The sequence below is a fragment of the Rhinolophus sinicus genome, linkage group LG10 (assembly GCF_036562045.2).
Source record: "Rhinolophus sinicus isolate RSC01 linkage group LG10, ASM3656204v1, whole genome shotgun sequence".
NCBI classification, from domain to species: Eukaryota; Metazoa; Chordata; class Mammalia; order Chiroptera; family Rhinolophidae; genus Rhinolophus; species Rhinolophus sinicus.
The window spans coordinates 67,820,947-67,833,017 of record NC_133759.1 but is presented as its reverse complement, the minus strand read 5'-3'; the positions used below and the strand labels follow the sequence as shown (position 1 = coordinate 67,833,017).

General features: G+C 36.2%; 1 pseudogene; it reads right to left on the bottom strand.

Annotated features, from left to right (window-relative positions):
• Positions 1-420: 420 nt before the first annotated feature.
• LOC109439010 (coiled-coil domain-containing protein 90B, mitochondrial) lies at positions 421-1,607 on the bottom strand (annotated as a pseudogene).
• Between the last annotated feature and the right edge of the window lie 10,464 nt (positions 1,608-12,071).

The window sequence follows — 12,071 nt, the reverse complement described above, 5'->3', positions numbered from 1 at the left end:
TAATCTTTTTAATGCATTGTTGCATTCGGGTAAGTCACTTTTAAAATCCAAACAACTTTGTTGTAATATTTTTATATGGCAAAAGTAATTGTGCAGTAGTTGTTAGGAAAGTAGAAAATAATAGCAAAGTATGTGGGCATTAGCTACCAAAGAGATGCTTCCTATATGATTTACACAGTTGTTCAAACAAACACTCTCGTTCGATTTCTATGAACTATCAAAAGGATAAAGACAAAATTAATCAGGTTTTGAATGGCAGCTTTTCAACATAATAGACACTTAAAAAACAGATAAAATACATCTTCTCCTTCTAAAGTTTTTCTTTTTAGTCAATAAATACTTTCAATAATCTTTTGCTGCAACTTTCAATATTCAAAGTCAACCGATCCTGGTGAAGTCTCTGAAAAGTCCATAGTGGCAGCCGCAGGGGCATAATATAGTTATTTTAGGGCTCTTTCCCAATTCTATAAAATCCCAGTGCTATTTCCAGGCAAGTAAGCATGAGGCTGCAAGAAAACAAATTGTCTCAAGTTTGTTAGATTCCACTAGTGTTTTTAAAGAAGCAATTTCAGTGTCAGTTCTATTAGTGGTCTCTAAAATAATACTTCTTGTTGCGACCTGCACAACACAAGCCGTGGGAAGGCGAGGGAGGTGGTGAGGGTTAAACTATCATAAAGAGACAGAGACTCAAATATAGTTAAATCACAGAAGACCGAGGGACTCGCAGCCTCCAGGGACTGGAGGCCCGAATCCGGTCGGTGTGGGTACTTATTGATTTCTTACAATAAGCATCACAAGATTAAAGGCAGGGTCTACGAAATTCTCACACCACACCATAAAAATTCTTCCAATTCCCAGATATCTGTCCCAAAGCAACTGATGCTCATTGTCCCCAGGCAACTAAGGTGGGTGTGTTCAACCCCCTGGGGGAGCAAGTCTCACAAGGTAAAACCATCCCATGAGCTAAGCAGGAAGAGCATTATCTTATAGCTCTAAGAAGTCCTTTGCATAGCAGAGTGCAGACAACAACTGGGGCATGCATTAGCAGTTTCCCATCATGGTGAGGAGGAGGGGTATGGCTACCTCCTGACTTTTATTATGTTAACTCATGGGGGTCCCAATGGGGTCCTGTCTGGCTTAAGTCGTTCCTCCCATGAGGAATCATTACTTGTCTTTGACTGCAAACCCAGCTTACAAAGACCAAATAGGGAGACTTAGGATAAATGAACTCAACCCCAAAGAGGGACAGTCCCGCAGAGTCTTTCTTTCCCTAAGGAAAGATTGGAGGGGACAAACGGCTAGGTTGCTGTGTGACCACAACTTCTGGTTTTGGTATCCTTTTTGGTAAATTCTGTGGTTGCTTCCATAAGTTTCCTTTCTTGATCTGTAAACATATCTGTTATTCTGTTCCTTTCTAGGTTGATGCCCGCTCTGACTTGTTTGGTTTATCATTTGTTGCTTTACTTGTTATCATTCAAATTTCATTTTCTCATTCTCTGCTCTTAGATTTGCAATTCCCTTTTCTCTAGGATGGCTATGTTTTTCCTGATGGAGTTCAAATGAGTCATTGGTTGTTGTACTATTTCCTGTTAAGCTTGAGTGGCCATCTCCTTATAGACAGTATTCAAGCTGACATTTGATAAAGTGGTTAATGCTGACAGAGTCGTTTCTGCTAGTGCTTTGTCAGATCCATGAGTTTTTAAGTCCTGAACCAATGCATGGGTATCAAAAGTTAATTTCCTTTGTTCTAAAGGAGTTATATCCACTGGCTTCAAATTACATCCTTCCAGTTAGTTACCTATAAAGGAGCTCCCATAAAACTGTCAGCTGATGTTTCAACAGAAACTTTGCAGGTCAGAAAGGATTGACACAAAATACTCAAAGTGATGAAAAGCAAGGACCTACAACCAAGATTACTCTAACCCAGCAAAACAATCATTTAGAATTGAAGGACAGATAAAGAGCTTCCCAAACAAGAAAAAGCTAAAGGACTTCATCACCACCAAACCAATATTACAAAGAATGTTAATGGGACTTCTTTAAAAAGAAAGAGGAAGAGTAGCAGGAGAAGGAAGAGGAGGAGAAGGAGGAAGAGGAACCGGAACAGGAGGAGCAGGAAGAGCAGGAGTGGGAGGAGCAGGAGGAGGAAGGAAAAGGATAAAAAATATGAATAATAAAATGGCAATAGCTACGTATCTATCAACAATTACTCTCAATGTAAATGGATTATATGCTCCAATCAAAAGACACAGGGGGGCTGAATAGATAAGAAACCAAGACCTTTACCTGTGTTGCCTACAAGAAACTCACTTCAGATTAAAAGACACACACAGACTAGAAGTAAAGGGATGGAAAACGATATTACATGAAAATAATAATAATAAAAAAGTTGAGGTAGCAGTACTTACACCAGACAAAATAGATTTTAAAATAAAGGCTATAACAAGAGACAAAGAAGGACCCAGGAATTCTACTTCTGGATATTTACCTGAAGAAACCCATCACTAATTCCAAAAGACATGTGTATCCCTATGTTCACTGCAGCATTATTTACCATGGCCAAGATATGGAAGCAACCTAAGTGCTCATCAGTAAATGAATGGACAAAGAAGTGGAATATTACTCAGCAGTAAAAAAGAATGAAATCTTGCCATCGGCAACAACATGGATGGACGTAGAGGGTATTATGGTAAGTGAACTAAGTCAGACAGAGAAAGACAAATACCTTATTTCACTTATTTGTAGACTCTAAAAACAAAATAAATGAACAAGGAAAACAGAAGCAGACTTATAGATACAAAGAACAAACTGATGGTTGCCAGATGGATGGGGTTGGGGGGATGGTAAAAAAGAGGAAAGGATTAAGAAGTACAAATTGGCAGTTACAAAATAGTCATGGGAATGTAAAGTACAGTATGGGGAATATAGTCAATGATATCATAACAACTATATATGGTGTCAGATGGGTACTAGACTTATGGGGGGAGTCACTTCTTAAATTATATAAATGTCTAACCATTATGCTGTACACCTGGAACTAATATAATATTGTATGTCAACTGTAATTGAAAAAAATTTTTTTTGAAAACAAAAAGGAACATGTTTGCTGAGATTCCAAAGTGACTTGTGGATAAAAGGAGTTTTTTATGTCAACATAACTAGGAAGTTTGGTCATCTTCATAGAATTTTTTTTTTTTTTTAAGATATCTGTGGAGAAAAACGAGATCTGGTAAGAATAGCATCATTTCTGCCATATTAGCAACTATCACCACTGTGTTTAACAACCTCTGTGATCTGGTATCAGTAGTTTCTAGACCTGAAATATAGACTGAATCCAACTAGTTTATTAGTCATCATTCAAGATTCAACTCAATCATGCCATTCTCAGTATGCTGCTTGTCTGTTTTCCACCCCCACCCCTACGGTGCTCTGAATGTGACCTGTTCTAGGCTCCCACAGAAACGGTGCTTCTTTCCATAGTGACATTTACCCTGTGAATGGCAAGTATTTGTTTTTTTTCCCACCTTCCCTATAAGTAACTGAAGGACAGGAAGGAATTTGAACCCTATCATGCAGAAAAGCCTGCTTACGGATAATTGCTAAACAAAATTTAAACAAGTGAAAGCAGTAAAAGATCCAAACAAAAGCATATGCCCCATCAGCCTTCTCTAGATTTCCCTTTCTGGTGTACTTGTAGGGAACAAGAAATCTTAGCCAAGAATGATCTAGACATTTTCACTGAACAGTAATTATTGACGATAAGAGTGACTTCTCACACATAGCTTGACAGTTAGCCTATATGGATTCTGCAGAAAAACAACAAAACCGTAAGATCTGTAAACAACTAAAACTTTCCAATTCAGATTGAGGCATTTATTTTGGTGACTGAAGCCTGGACCCCATGGTGATGGTGAAGGTTGCAAGAGTATGCCCTAGTGAGCATCAAGGTCCCACCTTGACGGGAGCAGGAGCCTGTTTCCATGGCAGACCATTTGCTCAGTGTTGAGTACCAAAGCTAATCCTAAATTGTGTCCAATCATGTGATTCATGCCACAATCCTGAGAAGCTCACTGAAAGGCTGTCAGAATATAAGGAAGTAAAAGTGAATCATATCAACCACATATTAAGTATCAGATTGGTTTGTCATTCTCATTTTGGTCTATATTATCATTATTTTTGTTATTTACTCTATTATCATATGGAAAAGATCTGTTCAACAAAATAATGAGTATAAAGATATAAAGAATATTGGGGAGGTAAGAGTAACACTGTGAGAAGGGGGTTTTGGTGGCTCAGGGAGACAGTGGGTGGTTTGTATATCCCCAAAACAGGAAAACCATAGAGAAAATTAGAAAAAAGCATCTGGAATATGTGAAGAAAGCAAAGGCGTGCAAATTTGTTTGTAAAATATTCAACTGTAAAGCACTACGAAAGAGATCACTAGGGAGCATTGAATAAATGATTGAAAGCTGATGCCCAAAACCACAGCACAGACTGTCACTTGTTCTTTGACAGACGACTGGAATATGAGGTTCTATCCTACTACTAGGATATTTACAATCCCTGCAGGTCTACAGCCTGGTGGAGAAATAAAGAAGCAGAGATAGGAAAACCCAGAGGAGTTCTGCCACAAGGAGAAAATCACTCTAACAGGAAACCCACATTTCAGCCTCCTTTTGTTTTCGTGATCATTACAGAAATTATGAGAGCAAAGTGTGATAACTTTGTCAAACAATTTGCATAGTCTTATGCTCTCATTTTCATTGTGTCAAGGGTGGCATAAAAGGGCATAGAATGCATTAAATTCCTCACAGTTAGGGCCTTGCAAGTGTCAGCTGAAGGAAACAAAATATTTTACATCTATAATTCAGGACCAAACTCAGCCTGTTCTCTCTTCTTCATGAGATCAGCTGGCATCACAGTAGCAGAGGAGAAAGGAATTTGGCACTTTTAATAAGTTTAAAAGCAACTGGAAATTTTCTCATTGTATGGCCATAAGTGAAGGTTTTCTTCTGGCCAAGAAGAAAAAACCCTGCCATCTTGGTTTTATCCTTTTATTCACCACGTTCATGGACCGGCCACAATTCTCTCCTTTGAAAGCAAAAAATTGTAAAAGACATGCAGAGTTTAGTTAGTAGTGGATTACTAACCTGACATTTGTGGTAAATCACATGATTTTATTAAAAAATATTTTGTTAAATAACAGTTCAAGTTTTGAGTAGAAACTGCATTAAAATTTCATTAATAGATAACATATTTTGAACTAGAGGAAGGAAATTTTCCTAATTATTTTGACTTACTTTTTTTCATTAAATATGAAAAGGAACTGGGACTAACATAAAGTACTTTGTTAATCATATCTCATAGCTTCAGGTAATTAAAATAGTAAAATTAAAATATTTCAACAAAATCTATAGTTGAAACTTTATGCTTTTTTCTAAATACATATGAATTACTTTCCTAAGTGTGAAATCAACTAAATCACTGGGAAGAAAATACCTCAAGTTACATGTTATATGAAATAAGAATTTGTTCACTAATTACAATGATTAAAAAGATAAAAATGTTGTCACCTGTTAAAATTATATCATCCTATGCATTTAAAAAAAACAAACAAAACCTAGCACTATTATGTCACAAAAGTAAAATAATTCTATCACTTTACTTACTCCCTCACAACATCCTTAGGACATATCAAATAGAATAGTATGCACAAAATTTTCAAAAAGGAAGTGAGAAGAAATACATAGGCCTTTAGAATTCATGACAAAATAAACATTTTAAAGAAATACAATGGCTTACATTTAGTATAACTATATTTCACAGAAGATACTAGAAATAAGTACTCAAAAAGAATAAAGTCAAATTTTCAGTCTGCTTAACATTCAGTGTCTGAACTGACATAACAAGAATATAGGTTTCACTCAGATAAATAAAAATTTAGAAATTGATGGTTTCTAGAAAATTTTTGCTGAAGTGAGCCTTTCATGTAAAGTCTACCACATTTGTTCTGAGCATTCTTATATGTTATTCTACACATTAAGATAAAGTGCACTTCCCACGTTTGCCTGGGTAGACCCTGGAAGGCAAATAGCTGAAACCAAGAACTTGGATCTAAGTTCCTTTTCCACTACCTTCTCACTATTGCTCAGACTGGAAAATAAAGTGACGTGGGGTGGTCCTTGAGGGTGTGTCTGTATATGAGAGAGTCAAGCTGCAGTTTTATGGAAGGGCGGTCATTACCTGGTCTGCCCAGATGAGTAATTCTCATGTTATCTTTAAAGCATAGTAATGTCTGGTTGTTTGTGAAAGAAGGAGTCTCCAAAGGGAAATAATAGTTATTTTCTTTTCAGAGTATAGCAGGGGAAACAGGGACACTTCAGTTGAAAACATTTTAATGTCTTAATTCACAATGCTCACACCTGGGTGTTCATGCAGTTACATCATGGCATGTAAAACAAAACTCCTACACTGTGATTCTACCTTCCATACAGATATAGCATAGGATCAACTCAAACACATCAACTGGAGATGGTAATAAGAACACATGACTTATATTACCTAGCTTTCCTCACCAAAATGGCTGAAGGTAAGGTGAAAGCAAGAACAGTGAGCATACCTTACAGTCAGGTTTTGATTTCTGAATATCTATGTCCCTGTAAGACTAACAGGATTCCTTGGTCTTGAGTAAGGAATACACAAAATGAACCCTTATCAAAAAACAACAACTTATTTCAACACTAGTGAGACTGTAGCAAAAAGACAGAGAAAACAGCATTTAGGGGCTTCCAAAGGCAAAGCTTAAAGAATTTGGACATCAAAATGAATAATGAATGGCATGGACTGAATGGTATTAAAAATATAAATGTTCCTGGTCCCATTTTCAGTGTTACTCAAAAAGGAGATATTGATATAATGCAAGTGTCATAAAACAAGTAAAAGTTTAGTGACAAACTCACTGTTTATTAATCAATCCTATGATCTCTAAAATAAACAATCCGACCTTGTGTGCTGTATTCATTTTATATTGTATAACAAATTACCATGAACTTCGCAGCTTAACATAACGCAAATTTAATAAGTCGTAGTTTGTGGTCAGGAGCCAAAATGTTTTAGTTGGGTTCTGAAACATCTGAAATCAAAGTATTGGCTAGTTGGATACTCAAGCTGCCACGGGTGTTTAGAAGCACGATTTTATGTTTTTTTGTTAGCTGTAGGACAGCACTGTTCTCAGTTCTAAGGATCCATTCTTGGGTCCTTAACATTTGGCCCCTGCATAACATGGTAGCTTCCTCTCTGGGGGCTGGCAGGACCTCTGAGGTCATCCCTAATTATAACACATAGGACGTGCTCTGTCTCTGTCTCTGTCTCTGTCTCTGTCTCTCTTTTTCTTTATGTAACATCAACAAATTAGATACCTTAATTAGATCTTCAAGGTTCATTTTTATATAACATAATATAATTACCACATCATAGTAACGGGTTCTACCCACACTCAAGATCAGTGGGTTGGTTTTATGAGCCATGTACATTACATGGTGAAATCTGTCTTAGAATTCTATCTTAGAATTCTGCTTAAAAAATGTGCTTTCTGATGTAATATAATCACATGAAGAATACAGCATCATTGCGAAGCCTTTCTTCCAAAGATATTTAACCTCAATTGAATTATATCCTTCAGATTTAAATTTAAATGTTCCTAGGAATCAGTGGTTATAGAGGGGGGAAAAATAACACCCTAAGGAAACAAGAGAAGTCTAGAACATAGAATATGCTAGAAGACACTGATATATGGTTTGTTTATAAATGAATTTTATCAAAATAACCTATGGTGTTATTCTTATAGAGTAAAAGAGAGCTAAATGAAATAACAACAGAAGTCAAAGAGAGGTCATTGAGTTGAGTCTGATCTGAACAACCAAAAAAAAAAAAAAAAAACCTATAAAAGAAAATTTGGGGAGTGACCATGAAAATGGATAAGTAAATTTCTCCAAGGGCACATCCCTATGCATAAACACCAAAAACTGAGCAAAAACAGTGAGAATTAACTGTCAGTATGGAAAAAGAGTCAAATATTTACAGAATTCAAGTGAACACTGTATCTAAAAAGACAAATTTAAAAGTGATAGGGAACTCTAGGTGTCCTGTTTACTCTTGCACACCAGTCTCCTGTTTGGCAGCGGTCCTGAAGATGGCAGCCCACACTCCCTCTGTGGGACCCTGGTCCTTGGATCAAGAGGAAGGAGAGATGTGATTCTGGAAGAATTGTGCTTGTCTGTTTTGAACTATCTTGGGTTTACTTGAAAGACTACTGTAAGGAGCTCACCTTTATTTTTCTCAGGGCTGAAAAACAGCTACATAGAGGACTCTCTTTAAAACATTGTAGACCATTTCAATTTTTATGAAGTTATTTTTCCATCCCTTTACTTTCAGTCTGTCTTTTGATCTGAAGTGGATCGCCACATAAGTTATATAAATGCTAATTACTATATTGTACACCTGAAACTAATATAATATTGTGTGTCAACTGTAATTGAAAAATAAAAAATATATTAAAAATAAAAAATAAAATACAGAAAAAAGTAAAATATGTTACTGATCATTTTATATTGATTTTTAAATATATTTTTATATTAAAGTTATATTTAGGTTATAGATATATAAAATAGATCATTAAAATTAAAAAAGAACATTGTAAAGCAAATGAATAAAACATTGCACTTTAGGGCAAAATTTTATAGTTGAGGCAAACAATAGACACACTAAAATCCTAATAGGAAAGCTGGGGAAAAAGTTGCTTTGAAAAATTAGGACACTGAAAAGAAGAGTACATGTGCCAGGAAATTCGGACAGGAGGGGCATTGACTTAGAGAGGACCTAAGAGGACTCCGATTTTTTGTCTGACTCATCTCCAGGACCAGCACAAGCAAGAAATAAACTCTAAGGCAGACTGGTCAATGGCTGTCGAAGCATGGATGCCATGCTTGAACCTAAGTGCGGAGACCAGCAGAGGGTGCTTTGGTTCTTTTTTTATCTTTTCCTCCAGGTATTTAAGGAAATCTCTGTCAAAACAGTAGCAGACCACAACTAAAACAGAGACTAGCATAATAATCCCAAGATCCCTCCATGTTGTTGCAAATGGCACTATTTCATCTTTTCTTATGGCAGAATAGTATTCCATTGTGTATATATACCACATCTTTATCGAATCATCTATCAAAGGACACTTTGGTTGTAAACAACAAAGGAACAAGGAAAACAAATGAAGAAATACAAACTCATAGACACAGACAATAGTTTAGTGATTTCCCTCTGGTAAGGGGGGTGTGGGGTGGTAGATGAGGGTAAAAGGGATCAAATATATGGTGGTGGAAGGAGAACTGACTCTGGGTGGTGAGCACACAATGGGATTTATAGATGATGTAATACAGAATTGTACACCTGAAATCTATGTAACTTTACTAACAGTTGTCACCCCGATAAACTTTAATTAAAAAAAGAAAAGATGAAATAGGAAAATAGGAGCATTTGTGACAACATGGATGGATCTTGAGAGTATAATGCTAAGCGAAATAAGTCAGACAGAAAAAGCAACGAACCATATGATTTCACTGATGTGTGGTATATAAACCAAAAACAACAAAAGAATAAGACAAACAAATGAGAAACAAAAACTCATAGACACAGACAACAGTTTAGTGGTTACCAGAGGGTAAGGGGGGTGGGGGGGTGGGAGATGAGGGTAAGGGGGATCAACTATATGGTGATAGGAGAACTGACTCTGGGTGGTGAACACACAATGGGATTTATAGATGATGTAATACAGAATTGTACACCTGAAACCTACGTAACTTTATTAACAATTGTCACCCCAATAAACTTTAATTAAAAACCAAAACCAAGGGGCCGGCCCGGTGGCTCAGGCGGTTGGAGCTCCGTGCTCCTAACTCCGAAGGCTGCCGGTTCGATTCCCACATGGGCCAGTGGGCTCTCAACTATAAGGTTGCCAGTTCAATTCCTCGAGTCCCGCAAGGGATGGTGGGCAGCGCCCCCTGCAACTAAAATTGAACACGGCACCTTGAGCTGAGCTGCTGCTGAGCTCCCGGATGGCTCAGTTGGTTGGAGCGTGTCCTCTCACAAGGTTGCCGGTTCGACTTCCAGCAAGGGATGGTGGGCTGTGCCCCCTGCAACTAGCGACGGCAACTGGTCCTGGAGCTGAGCTGCGCCCTCCACAACTAAGACTGAAAGAACAACAACTTGAAGCTGAACAGAACCCTCCACAACTAAGATTGAAAGGACAACAACTTGACTTGGAGAAAAGTCCTGGAAGTGCACACTGTTCCCCAATAAAGTCCTGTTCCCCTTCCCCAATAAAAATAAATAAATAAAGTAAAAACCAAAAAGACAAAATGACCTTTATTTTTTAACAAAAATAGCCAAATTAAGACTAACTTGTTTGCTAAGTAAATCTAATTAAGTGAAGCAAAAATAGTGACTGATCATATAGGCTCTTTTAAATCTGCTTTGCTAGAACTTTTCATAAGGAATCTCAGATTGAACTTTTTTTCAGTTATTTTTTATTGTGGTAAAATATACATAAATAACATTTATCATTTGAACCATACGTGTACAATTCAATGGCATTACAGATTGAACTTTTAAAGGCCTCTTGATACCAAGAAAGTTAAGCCAAGGACTTGCCATCAGACTTTGCCTGTATTACCTATAGACTTGGGTGAATTCCTTTCTTCTCAAGGTTCCCAAAATATCTTGAGGTTCTGGTGTCTGCCAAGAAGTGCCCTTTCTTATTCACCTGGTAAGATTGCTGGAAACTGTAAGCAAGGAACCACACCAGTTTTTCCAGGGCATGAGGTTCCATAAAGTCAACCTTAGTTTCTTAAGGCTTTCTGGTGAGATTTAAGTCTCTCCACCTCAAATATGAAATTCCAGTGAAAGCCTCCTTGGCAACAGAACCAATGTTTCCATTTATTAGAACAGATTTTTTAAATTAAACTTATGCAAATAACTATTGCCATGAAAATAAAAATACTCACTGAGAGTTTCTGAGTCTACATAGGGAGAAAAAGATAAATGTTTCAATATGGCCCACAAAGACATAATTTACCAAATCACTGTAAATCATAGATAGCTAAAAAATATTTCTTTATATTTTTTTTTGGGGGGGAGGAATAGAGCAATATTATAAATAAAAATTGTAAAAATTATAATCATTCTCAATTTATTCAATCCCATGTGATTAATTTTTGTTGACCTTAATCGTTTGTTAGAAGTTTTATGATGCCTTCAGTTTCTCCATTTGGTTCTATAAACTCAGTGGTATGATTTGAAAGTTATCAGAAACTTGTATTCTAGAATACTCACTAGATTCCTTTCCATGAATTTCTCTGGAGATGAAATACTTTTGCAAGAACAATAAGAGCATCAGAGTAAAACAATAACTGTCTGTAAATAATAAAAGACTTAAAATGGCCATTATGAAAAGAGCTGATGTAAGTATAATGGAATTGACAAGGAAATTTGGTTATTTTTGTGACATACAACATTTTAAGTTAATAACTGGGATTATGACACATAAATTTACACTAGGACATATCAGACTTTTTAAAATTTATATAATCTATAGAATATTTGTATTAGTAACATTTACTGATTCAATATAGCTGAAGAAGGTTTATCATCATTCATTTAGCAATGCTTTCCATGTAATTTAACATACCAAGTAAACCTAATTAGTTTAATATCTTCCCAATCTTTTGAGATTGGGAAGGGACCCTATAAAAAAATCTCAGTTATTTTCAAGTCAAAAAGACTTAATTTAGAACTTGATTTTTCAGGAAGGTTGTCAAAAGTATCAAAGGTTTGGACATTTGATTGAACAGGATTACAGACCACTAGTAAACAATATTTAATTATCTGTTTAACCAAAGAAAGATTTCAAAGGCAAATATAGAAGGTTACATACTCTCAAAAGCTTAGTTCTTTTAATATGTAGAAGACTCAGCCTTTTCGAATAATAGAAACTCTGATAACAAAACAAAACAACACAGAAT